Below are 18,885 nucleotides of genomic sequence, written 5' to 3'. Positions count from 1 at the left end.
TACATATATCCCCATATCCCCTCCCTCTTGAGCCTCCCTCCCACCCTCCCTATCCCACCCCTCTAGGTCATCGCAAAGCACCGAGCTGATCTCCTTGTGCTATGCTGCTGCTTCCCACTAGCTATCTATTTTACATTTGGTAGTGTGTATATGTCGATGCTACTCTCACTTCGCCTCAGCTTCCCCCTTCCCACCCCCGTGTCCTCAAGTCCATGTTTATCTTTTAGGATGTAGCATCCAGACCCTCCCAAAAAAAATTTTTTTCCACATGTGCCTTGAGCAGTGCAAGCTACAGAGGAATTATGACCTCTCATAATCTCAACACCATCTTGACACTACACATGGATAAACAGAGATCACATTAGTGGGCACCTGGTATTGTTAGCTTATGTTAAGCAACTGAAGCCCTCAAAGTTTCCCTTATCTAGTCTACTCCTTTTGCAAATGTGATATTTTTCAAAATGCTGAATTTACTCTTCCTGCCACATAACATTGTTCTTCTCTTTTGAATAATATTTTCTTCCAGTGGTGTATCTCCTTCTTTTATATCTTAATTAATATTGGAACTCTTCAGACTTCTAACATGCATTACTCGTGCTTAGTGAATATTGCTTATATGTTTTACAAAACAAATTGATGAGCCTGTCTCTCTGGAATATCAATTATGGATCCCAACTTGGTAAGTTCTAGAGCCAGATTAATTATCACACCCCACCTAACCCCAGGCAAAGTACACCACACCCACCTAAAGAACAGCCACATCAGGCACTGGCTCAGCACTTACCACCTGGCACCTGCCCTTGTCCCGCCAGGCCATGAGTCCAGCTGCCCACCACCCCACTGGCTGCTGCTTCCAGCACACACACTTCTGTGGGTTTTGCCTCCTAATGGTCACCCCAGCTCTGGTGCTTGATTAACTGTGTCCAGCTCCTGGCCTTTGGTTCACTTCTCAACTCTTGGTTAGTCAGCCCTTCCAGCAGACCCATGAATAACAAGTCCTTCTTGCATCAGACCTCAGGATACTACTTTCTGAGTCCTGCCCTTTCATGCCTGCAGACAAGTTTGGTGTGGCCCTAGCTGTGCTCCACTCTTGACAACCCAAGGATATTTGCGGCAAGAAGAACATCGCCAGAAACTGCCTCACTTAAAATTCAAGGTCATGAAGACTCCCACTCCCACCTTCTGTCACTTTCCATTTTGAGAGCTTCACCATCAGATGACCAAACAACTTCACCCCATCCTCATCCTCAACCTACAGAAAATAGAGTAGTCCCCCAACTCTCCTGCGTTTCACTTTCCATGGTTTCAGTTACACACGGTCAACTAGGATTTGAAAATATTCAATGGAAAATTCCAGAAATAAACAATTGATAGTTTTAAATTGCCATTCTGAGCAGCATGATGAAATCTCTCACTCTCCTACTCCATCCCGCCTCAGTAGTGAATCATGCCTATTATCACACTGTACCTGCTACCTGCCATTAGTGTGGGGGGAAAAAAGTATATCTAGGCTTCAGTGCTATCCATGATTTCAGGCATCCACTGGGGGTCTTGAATCGTATCCCCCACAGATAAGGGGGGACTACTGTAGGCTGTACCCTTTAGCTTATCCTCTAAGCCAGAAGCTGTCAAATTAAGCCCACAGGCCAAATCCAGCCACTGCCTGATTTTGTAAATAAAGATTTATTGGAACACAGCCATATCCATTTGTTTGTGTATTGTCTGTGGCTGTTTTCGTGCGGCAACGTCAGAGATAAGTAGTTGAGAAACATGTGTAAGGCCCACAAAGCCTAAATATTTACTATCTGATCCTTTACAGAAAAACTTTGCTGACCCTGTTCCCACTCCTTCAAAGGCCATCTTGAATGTCACCTCCTTGTATGTTCTTCAGTATACCATCCCCTGCTAGGTGGAATTAATGGCTTTGTCACTAATATGTCCACAGCCCTTTATGGATCCTCTATAAAAGCAATAAACATTTTGTATGATAACTGTTGATTATAGGTCTCTCTCCCTAATGGGAGCACTTATCTTCAGGTGTAGGACCATATCATCCCTAAACGTCCAAGACCTGCCTAGTACAGCATCTGACCTACAATGGTTAATCATAATTTGTGACTTATTTTGTATTACTAAACAACTGTGTCCAAGGCACTGTAATAAGCATTTACAGTCATTCTTTTTCATAACCTTCACAATAACCATCGTAAGAAAACTGAGGTCCTGAGAGGTTAAGTAGATGGCCAAAAGGACAGAGTTCATAAGGGGTAGATGAATGGTGGAACTCTGATTTCTCTGAATCTGGTGGCTGGGTTCCTGACCCCTAGCCTATATAATTAATGTTTATTTAATAAACCTTCTGGTAAAAAAAAAACAAAAAAAACAAAAAAAAACCTTCTGGAAAAGTCACTATTAGCTCCTTATTCTAAATAGTTGGAAACTCAATCAAAAGTAAGAGCTAGAGGCTTTGTGCTTACGTTACTCATGTTTACTAAAGTGAGATTCTAGAACTCTTTGGGAAGCTGCAATATTTGTGAGAGTGCCCTGCGAATGAGGCTGCCTGCCATTAGATTTGCCCCGTTTTGTGGTCAAGGCAGCATCCTTGTCCCTTGTAACCGTGTAAGCTGTAACACAGCCGGGGAGTCCAGGAAGGTATAAGGAAAATGTACATGGGTGGATCACCTCTTCAGGTCACAGAAAGGATCTGCAGTCATGGAAATAAGCTGAGTCAAGAGTCCTTTTGAAATAATATATCAGAAAGGGAAAAGGGGTGCACATCCCATACTTTCAGAATCATAGGGGGGCAATGACCACCCAAGCATTGTACACAGGAATATACTGTTTACCACAGATTAAAGGTTCTAGATGCAATGAACTTATTAACTTGTAGACTTCTATTCAGTATAACAGACAACCCCCAAAGATTTATGGCGTGTTATACATTAAAGAGTTTTATAACTAACACAGCAATCTTATCATAATACTTCTTTATCATGTCACCTATAAATGTCCTAGATTCTTAAAGGTTCTTTCAACTAGTATTAACATCTAACTGGTTCCTTCACTAATTAATGAGTTAAATAAAATTAATGATACATGTTCATTTCATTATTGCCTGGAAATCATTATTTTACCTCTTTAAAAATTATACTTTACAAATATGTGAAAGAGTTCACATTCACATGAAGAGGTTCAACTGATAAAACACAAAGATCTCAGGTCACCTTTTAAAAAAAAAAATCTGTATATTATTTAACTTTCCCTGGTGAAAAATCTATGTCTTTTTTTAATCTTCTAAACTGAAGAATGCTTAACTGTCCTCTAGACATCTTTTAAAAGGTACAGTTATCATTGATCTAAGATAATTCAACATCAGGAAATTACACTGGGAGCATTCTCAGTCTGATGGAAATTACTAGTGGACTAGATAAAGCTAAATAAAAATAAGATTTCACAGTTGTTCATATCACATTGTGTTGTACTACAGGTAAATTCAAAGGTTGTATTTTCTCCCTCTATTTATAGCTGACATGAAGTATTTTCAACTAAATTTAGTAACTTTTGCTTTTGAGAAAACAGTGTTAACTCCAGCAATTACTCCAGAGCCTAGACATATAACTGCAATATCAAAGGTCTGGTCCTTCGGAGAACACTGTCCCAGGATGGCTTCACAAGATCTCCTCTCTCATTATATAAGCTTACTCAGCAATGGCTAGCTGGCCAACTTTTATACAGAAGCTGAGATTTTCAATGGGGCCAACCTGCAAGATGGGGACTAAGCAAGGCCTGCTGAAACAAGGGCAAGTTGTTCCTGGGCACTCAAGATGCAAATAACATCACATCTCTTTATTGTAAATGTGTAGATACAACTCAGTTGTGTCCACTTCAGCTCCAACCCACCACAAAAGGCTGGAAGGCAAATATGCTAGTTAATTTTCAAGCCTCTCTCCATGCACTTTGTACCTTTCAACATCCCAGGGTTTATGGGATGTTGGGTCACAGGGAAGGGCCTGTTACTCAGCCTGTGTGGTCACCAGTGACATGCTGCTGGCCCAAGCCAGGATCCATTTACATTTGGGGGCTCGAGGCCCAGTTTGGCCTTGGGGACCTTTGCCTCCACTCTTGGTGGGCTCACCATGCAGCCATCATTCCTCCCACCTCAGTGGCACTAAGCACTCAAAGATTCCCACCTGTCTCCATTCCACCTGGCAGAATCCTCACACCTCTCCTGGATGGATGCTTCTCCCTTCAACCCTTGAAGTGCTAAGTCTGCAATCCCCTTCCCATCCAATCAATCCATGTTAATCTTCTAAATGGGCAAAAAGCCCTCAAGAACAAGTCCACACTTAGCCCACCTGGCCTGCCTCAGGGTGAGAGTATTCTACTTTCACCTTGGAACACACAGATCGTAAACTACAAGATGCGGTGGGGTGTTGAGGGGATGGGTGGGACAGAGATGAGGAGCTCAGAGCACAAGGAAAGACTGGCCTAGCCTAGGATGGGGAGGTGGGCTGGGGATGACGTCTGACGAAGAGGCTGCAAAATCTCTCATTGCTCTACAGTGTAAGCTTACACAGGAAAATAAGTTATTTCCCAATAAGTTTTTCAAATCCACCCTCCTCTACATAATAGCCATACGTCTCTGGGCAAGTTACTTAACCTCAATTTCTTCATCAGAAAACACGGTTAACAATGGTATGTATCTTATATGGTTGGATAAGAATTACATAGTGATCATTCAATAAATCTTGATGTTATTAATATCTAGGATTATGATTAATATTTTCTGCCACAGTAAATTCTCAATAAATTGCCACCTTACATTGGGTGTACCACTGTATTCCATTAGAATGGAATTACAAGCATGACTGAAGCTGAGACACCTTGAGACAATGTCTCTAACACCTGAAAAGAACAACTAAATCTCAAAAAATCCTTAAAGGGAAAATCTATGTAATGGAATTGTGTCTGAGAATGAATGTTGTCTCAAAGCCTCATGTAGAAGTGTGGCTAGAGCTGGGCAACTTGGCAACATGAGGGGCACACAGATCTGGAAATTCTATTATGCTGTTCTTCCCTCTGAGCCCATAGCATGTCATATGTCTAAGCAGGAAGCTTATCTCCTGCTAGGAAATTCTGCACCTAACCTTGGTTTGCACAGTGCACCCATGGAAAGCATTTATGCCCTACTGGGGGCCAGAGTAATATGAGTGTTCAAATGGATTACCTACAGTGCCATGATGTTAGATTATAAGCAATGTATGTTTAAAGCACTTGGCTGAAAAAGAACATGAAAGAAAATCTAATATGGCAGGATCATAGGAAGCAAGGGAATAAGTAATAAGAGAGGCCAGAGACTTGGGATGGGGCCAGGTAGGCAGGACCTGCAGGTCATAATAAGGAGTTTGGACCTTATTCTAGGGAAGTGAGATATGATCATGTTTTCATTTTAAACAGATTACTCCGACCACAGTGAAGACAATTGATTTTAGTGTGGTAAAATTAAATACAGGGGATTCAACAGAAAACTACTGCAGAAGAACAGGTGACAAATGATGCTGACTTAGATTAGAATGGTGACAATGAGAAAGGAAAGAAATGGATGGATTCCAAAGATATTTAGGAGGTGCTAATAATGATAGGTCGAGGAGGTTAAGAAAGAGGGAAAAGCAAAGCCAACTGCCATGTCTCTGGCATGAATGGCTGAGTGGGAAGTGCCAACCATTTACTATTAGAGAGAGTAGTGGAGGAGAAGCATTTGGGAGAATATCCCATTTGAACTGATGAAACCTGAATATTAAATATGATACATCCAAGTAGAAATCTCAAGCAGGCAAACCAATATTCAGAAGAAATCTTGGTCAAATGTTTTGGAAGTTCTCAATATAAAAATAGCAATTGAAGCCATGGAAACAGGTGACATTGCCTGGGAAGAGAATACGGAGTAAGAAGAGTGACAAGACAGAAGCTTGAAGGAATAGAGGAAAAGGATAAAACAAAGAAGACTGTGAAAGAAAAGAAAGCCAGGAGTTCTCACCCTGTCAGCCTGTGCTACAGAGACCAAAAGGAATCCTATTCTATACCTACAGGGATGTAATGATGGGGACGTTAGGCCAGGGAGAGGAGGGGAGGAGAGGATGCCATATGGAGCAGGTGGGGGCATGTGTCAGAGTAGGACACAGCTCCCTCCACGTACTCACTCCCTACTCCATCCTGCCCCAGCCCCCTCAACTAGCTGGGCTGACAAAGGGGATTGTGCTGGCTGCTCTTCTCTCCATGTGGCTGCACTTAGCCTAGATCTGTCTGGCTGACCCACATTCCTCTGGGTCCAGGTGACCAGTAAGGGAATAGAAGTGAGAAGGGAAAGGCCTGCAGCCTCCAGGAGAGAAGGTGGTGAAGGCTGTAACTCCTTTCCAGGCCTTCTCACTAACCACTCATCAGAATACCATTTACCCGATTCTTAGAATCTACATTTTAATAAGATCCCTGGCTGATTAGTATGTACATTAAAGTTTGAGACATAGTGATCTATAGTAAGGGTCAGTAAACTTTGTAGAAAATGAGAGTAAATATTTTAGGTTTTACAGGCTGCATGGTCTCTGAGAAGACTACCCAACTTCTTTGCTGTTGTACAGCAAAGCAGACCTAGATGATCCATAACAAATGAGGTGTCTGTGTTCCAATAAAAGTTTATTTATGACACTGAAATTTGAGTTCTATATAATTTTTACATGTCACATGCACAATAAAGAAGAGTCTTATTCTAGGAGGATTCTAGAAAATTTGTAGGTAAGAGTATTAGATGACTCCATAAAACCTAGAGAGTAAAGGAGTAAAATTGTAAAAATTTTTACAATTTTAAAAATAAGGTCCTTTGTGAAGATTATGTTTATTCTATATCTAAATAAAACTTCAGCGTTCAACTTTACATAACCATCACCCAGATACAGTCCTATGCAGATGTAACCTGGCCTCACACATAAAAACTGAAGAGCTAGAGCTATTGTATTTTGAATAAACATTTCTTATTTGCATAAAAAAACTGCCCTACTGTGCAATGGTGACTCAGACATCCACAAGTTCTTGTAGGCATTTAAACCCAATATTTCCTTCTTAGGATTAATTTTATGAGTTTTTTGCTTGTTGGTTTACCATTCTTTCTCTACACCTAAATCTTTACAAATCGGTAGGAGATTCATGTGAAATGCTTGTTTTATCTGTTAAGTAGAGCTGTACTCCCAGATGAAAGACAGATTTCTAAAGTTGACCCATTCTTTACTGAGAGAAATAAAATCACCAGAATTTCCCTCTCATCAAATCGAGTGAGATATTTTTCTTAATATTTAAATTGCTCTGCCTCAAAACGGTTTCCTATTTTTTCCATTCTTAAGTCATTAGTGTTCTTGGCATCTCACAGTACATCATCCCACTCAATGCACTCCTCTTGGATTTCTTTTAATCATATCTTGCCAAAAGAATTGAAAAGTGGAAAACTGAAACTTTTCATTTCATTTTAAAAGTCATTTGATATTAAGATCAAATAAAATTCCACCTACTGGCTAAAATCCCTTCCAAATGTTGTTTCATCCACTCTTTTCCAAATGTTTATGGTGCATATATCCAAGTCATACAAAAAGTTCTAACATTTTAAAACATATATTCTATATATTACAAGGCAGTAAAATTTAAGCATCTTTTAAGAATCTAAAATTATTCAAAGCAAGAGCCAGTCAAAATCTGCAGCCATGTCCCACATTTTTTCATAACCCCCTTTTTAAAAGAAATTAACTGTTTAGTGTTGAAACATTACAATTTTAAACATGAGAATATGTATGAACTTTAGAAGATTTAGCTATTCACTCAACTCTTAAGAAGAAGAGATAAAGTGTCTTCATGGCTTCAGTTTCTTTTTGGGTACATAGAATCCTAATGATATCTTCCCCCAAAAAGTATGAGGAGTTGTTACCTTTCTGTGGCATAGGAGATCCAAGAAGAAAGTCAGAAAAAATAAAGACTAATTAAAGAGGGATCCTGTTTCTCTTCCCTTTAGACTTACAAAGCAGAAAAAAAAAACCCCAAAAAAACATGACTCCCACCTTGAAAGCAAGAAAAAGTTGGATAATTAATAAAATCATGATTTGTCTTGAGCTCATCAGAGAGCCGAGACAGCAAGGCAGACAGGTGAACTAATTTTCACAGGACAGACTTCTCTGAGGAGAGGCCAGATGCACAAACTGCTTCACCTGTGGCGAAGTACAGCATGAAGAGGCGACCACCTTAAAAGAGGATAGTGAGGAAACAGGTAAATTTTAAGGAATTCTTCATTCTTTAAAGTGTAGGCTGGAGTGATGTTGAGATCCCTGGTTAATCCTGACACAGGAAGTCCCGTTCTGTCAAAGCTCTTCCCACCCCATCCCAGCCCCGCCCCCCAGCCCTCTGGCACACAAAGTCCCACCCACTTTCCCTTCTTGAAGAAGACCCTTCTGAAAGTGAGAGCCAAGAAGTGTAGGTCTCTGGGGATTGGGGCAGGGAGTGCTCCCGCCTCAGAGGCCAGACAAAGGTTCATCGCCTCTGGGCTGGGATAGAAGCCAACATGACTTGCCCTTCCCTGGGGCCCAGGCAAAGGTAAATTCTGAGGGCAGAGGCAGGAGGCCCCCTTCAAGCCCACCAGTAACCATGCGCTGGCACAGAGATACCAATCTACCACTGGGGTTGGGGCGCAGTGGTACAGGGCAACCACCCGTCTGATCTCGAGCAAAGGATCACCGCTGCTAAGGGAAGCTTAAAAGCTATAGCTGCTGCCAGTGGGGACGGGGCAGGAAATCCCCCAGGGTCCAGGCTTCTGTTTTGACACAAAGTCAGCTACCACTGGGAGAAGACCAGGGAGCTCACTCCTGCCCCCAGCTCACCACAGATACTAGGCAGAGCCTGAGGTACCATATGGCGGATAAGAAAGATGAAAAAGCCCCACTCCTGAGATCTCTGTACCCAGGATCTAAGTGAGGCTGAACCAAGAGAACTGAGAACAGCCCATCACCATTTTTAACCTCCCACCAAATAACCAATAATGGCAGGATACAGTGTGGGAGGTGTAAGAGCGTAGAAAGAAACCCTTTTGTGACACAGGCATTCGTAAGGGTGAATTGGGAACGCTGAGAAAAACCCACTCACCCCAATAAGAATTGCAACCTCAGGTCAGTAAAGCAGATGATTTTTCCAGTTCCCAATCAAGTTCATCACTTTTAGCAGACAAAGCCACACGTTTTAACTCCCACCTCCCACCCCAAATCAAATCTACCCCCTCTGGCAGCAAAGCTACTGGTTGTCCCATCTAGCCCCACATTCTTGCTGCTTCAGCTGTTGAGGTGAGGGGGTGTGGTTGGATAGAAATGGAAGGCTGGCTGATTTAGCAAATAACAATAATAATAACACAGGCTATCCAGTTAAATTTAAAATGCAAATAAATAATGAGTAATTTTTTAGTATAAGTATGTCCCATACAATATTTTAGACATACTTACTAAAATAATTACTTGTTGTTTATCTGAAATTCAAGTTTGGGCAACGTGTATTTTATCTAGCAACCCTAGGGTTATTGTGAGAGGGAACCTCACGCAGGAAGGCCACATAAGCCTGCTGTTCTTATGTTAAATTCTCTCATTTTCAAGGATAAACTCTTCTCAATTTGTTGTCTGCTTTTGGTCAATTTCTAGTGCCCTTAAATGGATATCTTGGGCAACTTTTTCCAGTTCTGTACTTGTTTTTGCAGAAAGGAATCACCATGATCTTCATCCTGCCATAACTGGAAACTGACCTCCCTTAGTTTATACGTATTAATATTTTTAGAAAATTTTAGTTGGTCTCAGCTATGCAAAGAGAATAAAGCAACAAAAATGTTAGTTCTCTCATATTTGGACCCAGGTTTAAGGGTAGCATTCTCAGATCATTAAGAAGGGTCCATAGAGAAAGCTCCAAAGAGAAAGTTAACTGTGGAGAGGGTCAGGTTTCTTGTTCAGTTAATTCCATTTTCCCACAGTGAGGTGGTCCTTCTGAACTCTTTGCCAGTGGTGAACATCACAACTTTGCAGTAGTGAAGAGAGACTCTTCACCAACATGAAGAGTCTTGGGAAGGTCTGAACTCAATAAAAGTGCAGTACTAGGCACTAAAGTAGGAAACAGGCCAGCCCAAAGATGGTTCAGGGTGCAAGGACTGGTGGGAACAATGACTGGCTTTGAGCTTCATTCCTTCCACTTTGTTTTATCACTGAACAAGCAAACAAATGATGCAACAGTACATACAAGGTCAAGAATTTATGATACTGTGTATGGATGCAACTCCCCTGCAGCTCTCTTGTTCCCCAAGAAGGTGCATCTGAGTTTTAGTGTTTTCAGCAGCCTGCATGGGTCAAGGGATGCTTGCCTGGGATCCAGAAGGGCCAAGAACTGCAGATTCACCTTCATTGTCTCATTTTAGACCTGGGAGTTTGCACTGGAGATTGGCAGGACACATCGGCACCAGCACTCAAGGGTATACCTTATTATCACGTGTCAAGTGAGCTACTATGCAGGTTCAGGTTCAAAATGTTTCACTGCATGACAGTAACATAACACAGCTATTAGCACTGACAAAGCACTTTGTATAGCATAGCTACTGCCATGTTTTATTCCTTGCTATGCCATTGGGCTGTCAGATATTTCCATAGAGCAGGCCTGGCAATGACCTTCCACAGTGGAAGACAGATTTTTGAGGTCAAAACCAGGCTTTGCCACTCATAATTTGTGGACCTTTGGTCTCCTTAGCTGTAAAAGGAAATGCAAAGCATGACATATGCCTTGAAGCCTTGTTGAGAAGGTTTTCTTAAAATTAAGCATCAGTTTCATACTTTAAGCATTTCCCCATTTTGCCTCTATGCACCTCCAATTCTTTCTCCCCACATCACTCAGAGTAGAATACTCCTTCAATATCCCAGATCTGCTCATTTTGCTCTCTTAACACATGGATCAGCTCTCTTAGATCCTTAGCACCATGCTTAGCATAGTGTTGGCAATAAGTAATAATACCTAATATTCAGTGAGCTCTTACTATCCGCCAAGCACTGCTCTAAATACTTTACATGCAATGACTCATTCAATTCTTAAAACTAGCAAATAAAAAATAGTATGCACTATTATTATCTCAACTTTATGGCTGAAGTAGGTGAGAAACAGAGAGAGTAAGTAACTTGTCCAAAGTGACAAAGCTGGTAAATGTCAAAGCTGGAATTCAAGCCAAGTAGTCTAGATCTAAACTCCTGTACTCTGACAATGATGTCCTATTGTCTCGTTTTGAATGAAAGGAACATGAAGAATGACTTTATAAAATAAACAGGTGAAATTCACCATCGCATTCCTCAGATCAAAGCAGTACTGTATTTTGTACAAGTGCATTTTTAAATGGAACACTTCATTTAAACTCCCCCCAATGGAAGGAAGATTTAATTTATTCTCCTAGATAACTGTAAGAAGATTAAAGTAGACGCACTAACTTGAAATAAAACTCCTAGGAATAATAAAATTTAAACAGAAATAAATTAACATTTAGTTTCCTATTAAATGTTACACTGGTTTGCTAGCTAACGTGTCGAGCGTACTGTTTCAGTTATATTCCCCATTTCCTGCATTTCAAATAACAAATCACAGCAAGTGGCACTAATTTGTTATCTATATCAAGGCTTCTATTCTCCAACCAGCTGCTACTAACTTCAGTTTTTACAATGCCTTTCAACATAGAAATTACCTTCTTATATACTATCTCATTAATCTTCAAAACAACCCTATGAGGCGGGCATTATAATTCTCATTTTAGGATGAACTGAATGGCAAACAGAGAGTTTAAACAATGTTTTCAAAGTCACACAGCTTGTAAGTGACAGAATACAGATCAACCCTCAAACCAGACTCCAAGCATAATCCCTTTCCTATTGCCCTAAAGCTAGACAAAAAGAGAAACAGCTTTCAACCCTATCAAATTCTACCCCTGGTGGACCCATTGACTAAAACTGGGAATAATATTTGTAGTTAAATTAGAATGTGTTTGTTGCAGGGCCCAGTAGTAAGACCAGGTAAGAATCACAGGACTGGAGATATATGAAACAGAGCCCATATTGAATTCATGAATCACTTGGTTTACCGCATACAATTAGCACACACACAGGTTATCAAAGTAGAAAAAATAGAAAGGGGGTCAGAACCACTCCAAGAAGAAGTGTGGGAAGCAGGCATCTCAGGACGAGCAGGGGTCCCTGGTCCGGCTCTGGGTCTCCCGACAGGCATAAGCAGGAAGTGGCCCTCTGCTCCAGCAGCATCCGTCTGGAATGGCTCCAGCAGCCTGGAGTCAGTCCTACAGCCAAGGGCCTTCAGGTTACTGGGCTCAGTGGTCTCATTTGAAAGGGTCTGCCAGTAGGGGGTACATGTTACTCACCAGGGAGTCTGGCCTCTATCAATTGCCCCTCCCGTTCCAGTGAAGTTTTCCCAAGGATGTTACTAAACAAGTTCCTTATCTAAAGTAACACTCTTAATCTATCACTCGCAGTCCTAGACCGGATGTTTCAAAACAACTAGTGTAGAAGTCACACTGGCCTCTGCGACTCCATCTTGAATTTAAGTAACATAGCTTAAATCCTATCAGTTTCACACAAGATGAGTAGGAATCACAACACAAAAGAAATCACATCATAACAAAGAAACTTGTCTCTGAAGAGCTCAAATAGTTTATGCTCCATTAATCTTGCATAATGTCTCTACAGCTGACAAAAGGCAAGACTAAAATGTGGACAGTAATCCTCCTCTCAGTCCTAATGCCAACAGCCCATACAGCCCTCAGCTCTCTGATTCCCCCATAGCTGGGCAACTTGGCCTGGGCTTTATTTGCCTTCAAGTCACAGAACAAAAAGTAAAAAGTTGAAAGCAACTTCCTTGTTTCCAAGGCTCTGGGGGAACTTGGCTATGTTTAGGAGTCACTTTAACGCTGCAAAAAGAGCAAAGTGGAGGCAAGATCACAGATGAGTAAGCGGATGAAGCGATCAATTGAGTTCTTCCCCTCACAAGTGGAGCAGCTCTGGGCAAATCTCTTGACCTCCTCTATGGCTCAGAGTCTTCATCTATTACAAAAGAGAGAAGGCGTCTAGGTCAGGTGTCCACAAACCAGTGCCTGAGAGTCAGATTCTTTCTAACGCCTGTTTTGTGAATCAGATTGATTGGAATACAGCCACATCCATCCATCACTTATCGTCTGTGGCTGCTTCTGTACTACAAAAGCAGAACAGAGTACTTGTGACAGATACCATCTGGTCTGCAAAGCCTCAAATACTTACTGCCTGGCCCTTTACAGCAAAAGTTTGGCAACCACTAAGCTAGTTCATGCTCCAGGCTTCTCCCTCCAATCCCAAATCTCTGGTAATGACACAATATGAAAAACATATTTGAATTCTGTAATAGTCCTGAAAAATGAGAAGGGGTATTCTTGGACACATAAATTTCTGAGGACTCCCTGAAGGACAGAAGGCAAATGGGAGTAGACGGAAATGGTACATACAAGAAAGGGACAGATGCAGAATGGCCAACGTCAAAAAGTCTACAAATTATAAATGCTGGAGAAGGTGTGGAGATAAAAGAACCCTCCAACACTGTTGGTGGGAATAAAGATTGGTGCAGCCACTATAGAGAACAGTATGGGGGTTCCTTAAAAAACTAAAAATAGAGTTACCATATAATCCAGCAATCCCACTCCTGGGCATATATCCAGGGAAAAGCATAATTCAAAAAGATACATGCACCCGTGTTCATAGCAGCACTATTTACAATAGCCAAGACATGGAAGCAACCTAAGGGTCCATCAACAGATGAATGGATAAAGAAGATGTGGTACATATATACAGTGGGATACTACTCAGCCATAAAAAAGAATAAAATAATGCAGCAGCATGGATGGACCTAGAGATAATCATACTAAGTGAAGTAAACCAGACAAATATCCTATGATATGGCTTATAGGTGGAATCTAAAAAAAAAAATGATACAAATGGACTTATTTACAAAACAGAAATAGACTCACAGACATAGAAAATAAACTTATGGTTACCAAAGGGGAGGGAGGGATAAATTAGGAGTTTGGGATTAAAATATAACTAACAAGTTCTTACTGTATAGCACAGGGAACTATACCCAATATCTTGTAATAACCTATAACGGAAGAGAATATAAAAAAAGTATATATATTTTTATATGTATAACAGAATCACTTTGCTGTACACCTGAAACTAACACAGCTCTGTAAATCAACTGTATTTCAATAAAAATTTTAAAAAATAAACTAGAGAGACAGTAAAAATATCAGTGGTTGCTACAGGTTAGGGGAGGGAGAGTGAATAGAGAAGCACAGGGGATTTTTAGGGCAGTAAAACTATCCTGTATGACACTGTAATGGTGGATACATGACATTTTGCATTTGGCAAAACCAATAGAATATGTACAACACAAAGAGTGAACCCTAATGTAAACTATGGATTTTAGTTAATAACAATTATGTGCCAATATTGGTTCATCAACTGTAACAAATGTACCACACTAATACAAGATATAATAATACAAGATATAATAATAGAGGAAAATGTGTGGAGAGAGGAAGGGTGGGGGAGAGGTATACCGAAACTCTTTAATTTCTGCTCAGTTTTCCTGTAAACCAAAAACTATTCTAAAAAATAAAGTCTATTACTTAAAAATAAATAAATAAATAAATAAAAGAAGGGACAGCCGTGGGAGGCGGGAGTGACTCCAAGGAAGGCCCAGCTCACAGGAGCAAGACAGAGAGGACAGACAGAGGGCAGCCAGCAGTGTGGCTGGTTAGGAGCCTGCCCCCCACAGACCCCACCATGCTGGGCTGAGGCAGCAAACGCAACGGCCCCAGACAGAGCAGGAAGAGGGGTACATGAGTCAGGGCAGTAGAACAGCTTCCCAGGGAAAACAGGGGGATTGCATTCCCAGGAGAGTAGCTGCTGGCATAGTCTACCCGCCAGTGTCACAAAGAGATGAAGCATTCACAGGGGAGTCAAGAGGGAATCTTACTTACAAGATGAATTCAGCCAAACATTGACTAACATTTGAGGAAAATCAGCACAATGACTGAGAGATCCCACGTATAAGCACCACCTAAGGCCTGACTAAACAGTGTTACTAAAGCAAACAGAACAAGTAAAGTAAGAACAACTTAAAATAGATAAAGAACTCTTTGAAATAAATAAGACAATGACTCTATAAAAAATCAGCAAAGGAGATGAACAAACAAGGTAATTCACAAAACGGGAAACACAAACAGCGATAAATACATCAAAAGGTTCTAATTCTTACCAGAGGTCAGCAAAATTCAAACTCAAACAACAATCACTGACTATGCCGGCCCCCAGCCTCCCTCTGCCCTGCATCAGATTGGTACACTTTGAGAGAATGACAATAACTATCGCTGAGGGAAGAGGGGTAAGTACTCATACCCTATTTGTAGAAGTGTAATTTAGATCAGCCGATTTAACATTAAATATGCCTATTTCCTTTAATCCAGCAATTCTACTTCTTAGTATCTACCAGAGAGAAGTATTATTACATGTAGAGAAAGATGCACAAACATGAATATTCATGAAGCACTGTTTAAATAAGGAAAAGTTAAAGTGGCATAAATTCCCATCAGTAACAAATCATTAACAAACTCACACATGCAAGCTAAGAAATATTCTGCAATCTATGGAACACTGACTCCAATACTAATGGATGTCAGCTCCTGAAGGACAGTGGCTTTTTTTTTTTACCTTATTCTCTTGCCCCTAGAACAGTGTCTGTCATCTACAGGCACTGAAAATTTACAGAAGAGTTAAATCTGCATGAATATGCCTGCTGTGCCTTGGGAGGCTGACATAGGTGGGCTGCATCAACAACTCTCTAGCTCTCCAGCTTCCCACTGGATTCGGCCAACAAGGACCTCCCTCCAAGATCAGAGGGGCTACATAACAAAATGCCATGGATTGGGTGACTTAAACAACAGACATTTATTATCACACAGTTCTGGAAGCTGGAAAGTCCAAGATCAAGGTCCAGCAGGGTTTGGTTTCTAGGGAGAGCTCTTTTCCTGGCTTGCAGATGGCCACCTTCTCACTGTGTGCTAGCGTGGCCTTTTCGCAGTGCCTGTGTGTGGAGTGAGAATGAGCAAGCTCTTTCATCTTCTCTTATGAGGGTGCTAATCCCATCATGAGGACCCCACCCTTATGACTTCATCTAACACTGATTACCTCCCAAAGGCTCCATGTCGAAATACCGTCACATTGGGGGTTAGGGCTTCAACATATGAATTTGGGGATAAACGATGTTTAATCCATAACAGAGAGGGAGGAGGGAGAGGGAAGGATTCTTATTTCCCTGGCTCTCTTCCTATGGTATCTGTGCATACTGACTGCCTCCCTCCACTGAAGATCTCAGTCCTGCCAAGCAGGCTATTCCACACCTCTCTCTCTCTCTCTCTCTCTCTCTCTTCCGCCATCCCCACACCCCATCTCGCTCACCCCCTATAACTCCTCTGTCCCGGTCTAGAGGTGACAACAATGCTCTCATTATTACTCATCTCAGGGTACTGCACTGTCCCCTATGGTCTCCCTACACCCTGGCCATGAAGTTCAGGTTATCAAACTCTCCTGAAATAACTGAATTTTATTTGAGCCATTTATTCTCTGTCAGGATCCAGAGTGAAATGATAGATTGACATGGTTAGATGTCTAGAGCATATTACTAAGTGAAGAATGCAAGTTTCAGACCAATGCACAGATAATGACACAGTTAATGTAAATATATATGTAAGAAAAACTAAATATTTCTATATGTATATATGTGTATATAAATATAGAGGAACAGATATGAAAGGATACACACTAAATTGGTAACAGCTATTATGTCTGAGGAGAAAACAGATTGGGGAGGTGAACAGGGAAAAGGAATCAAGGAGAAATTTCAATTTATCTACATTGTTAAAAATGTAAAATGTTCATACTTACATTTTTTAAAAGTATAACAATATTTATATTGTTATACTTAACAATAACAGGCATAACAATATTTCTTTTAAATGTGTACATCAAAATATCGGTAACAGTTATCATTGGACAGTAATATTACATGTGATCCTTGTTTTTGTTTTTTCCTTTCTGTCTTCAAAGTTTCCTGAACTGAAAATTATATGACTTTTGAAATTACAAAATGCTTTACATCATAAACTGGACAAATTAAATTGAGAGGATTGGATTAGAGGACCTCGAATGTTGCTCCCAGTTCTAAGTTCTAAACTCGGATATTTCACTTTAAAAAACACAAAATTATCAAAATAGCATAAAGCTACAAGGAAATCAGAGGGTTTGACCAAGTGATGGAAGGTTTGAGAAGAACGAATAATAGTGCATGAGTATTCACAAGAGGAAAACAGAGAGCAGGGCCAGTGACAGGCATGGAAGACCCTCAGTCTAGTGTATGAGTGGGGCTGGGAGGAGTATTCCAGGTGGGGATCTGGGTGAATAAAGACCATGGCCTCCTCTCTGTTGGTAAGGATTCAGGTACCAGGGCCTGGTGGACGTCATGTGGAAAGGGCACACGTATCAGCAGGGGCAGGAGGGAAAGAAGAATTTAGATGGTGTCCAAAGCCCATGTTTGGCTTGTGCATTGTTCAAAAGCAAATTGGTTTATCCTCCTAAGCCAAAAGTGTGTGCCAAAGCAAATGGGCAATGACAGCAATTGGCAAAAGAAGGACTCTCCTTTGCCTGATGGAGAGTCTATAAGACCATAATTTAAAATTTTTGATTTCATGGAAAAAGGAATTGCGGAATGACAGCTGTGCTCTGGAGATGCCACAGCACTCTGAAAAGATGATGTTGGTCCTTCCGTGCAAAAGGGAGTAAGCAGAGAGGGTGGCAGCAGTCCACTGAGAACTGATATAGGCCTTTGGCTGTAAGAATGGGAAAAAAATGGATCAATGGCAATTAAACCAGGAAGACTGATGTGCTTGCATGAAGATGGCAGAAGCAGAAGGATCATCATATGTACGAGTACAGGTTTCCCTCAAACAACACAGGAGCTTAATTTCACTCACTTCTGTTCTGTTTGGGTTTAAATTCCTGTCTGGCTATTCACTAATTGTGTAACCTTGGGGCAAGTTCCTTAACCTGTCATTCTTCAGTTCACATATACAGTGTCTGGTACATGGAAGATTCTCAATAAATATTAGCAACCTTCCCCCACCTCTCATTTTTCTTTTTCCCTCTTCTATTTACAGATTTATGCAGATATCAGATATATTTTTAGTGCTGCTTCCAACGCACTGTAATAAATTATGTTATAGGAAGTAATTTGTTTACAAAGCAGATTCATGGATATGAATGCTAAAGAGGAATTCCCTTCCCAAGTATAAAAATATATCAAGTCTCTCATTTATTAGCAGGTAACCTACTAATAGGCAAATTTGGAGATTTACTTAAATACAGTATGAATCTTTAACAATGCATACCTATCCTAAAACCCTACAGAAGACCAGTGGGCAATTTTTGTAGAAAAAGGAAGCAGGAATGGTGGTAAGAGTAAAGTCAGTAATGGAATGAATGGAAATAGAATGGAAACATTAAGAGTTATAATGCAACAATCCGCCACTCTATGGCATTCCAATTCTAACTCCATACAGCAAGTGTCTGAGGTTGGGTTCCCCATAGGGAGACCCTGAGATGCAGATTCATGTGAAACTGATTTATTAGGAAGTATTCTGAAATAAACAATAGGGATATGGCGAAAGGAGACAGGACAGGAAAGGAAGCTATGCAAGGGTGAGAT

This window comes from Eubalaena glacialis, chromosome 4 (genome assembly GCF_028564815.1).
Source record: "Eubalaena glacialis isolate mEubGla1 chromosome 4, mEubGla1.1.hap2.+ XY, whole genome shotgun sequence".
Taxonomy (NCBI): Eukaryota; Metazoa; Chordata; class Mammalia; order Artiodactyla; family Balaenidae; genus Eubalaena; species Eubalaena glacialis.
Note: the sequence above shows the minus strand (reverse complement) of the source record.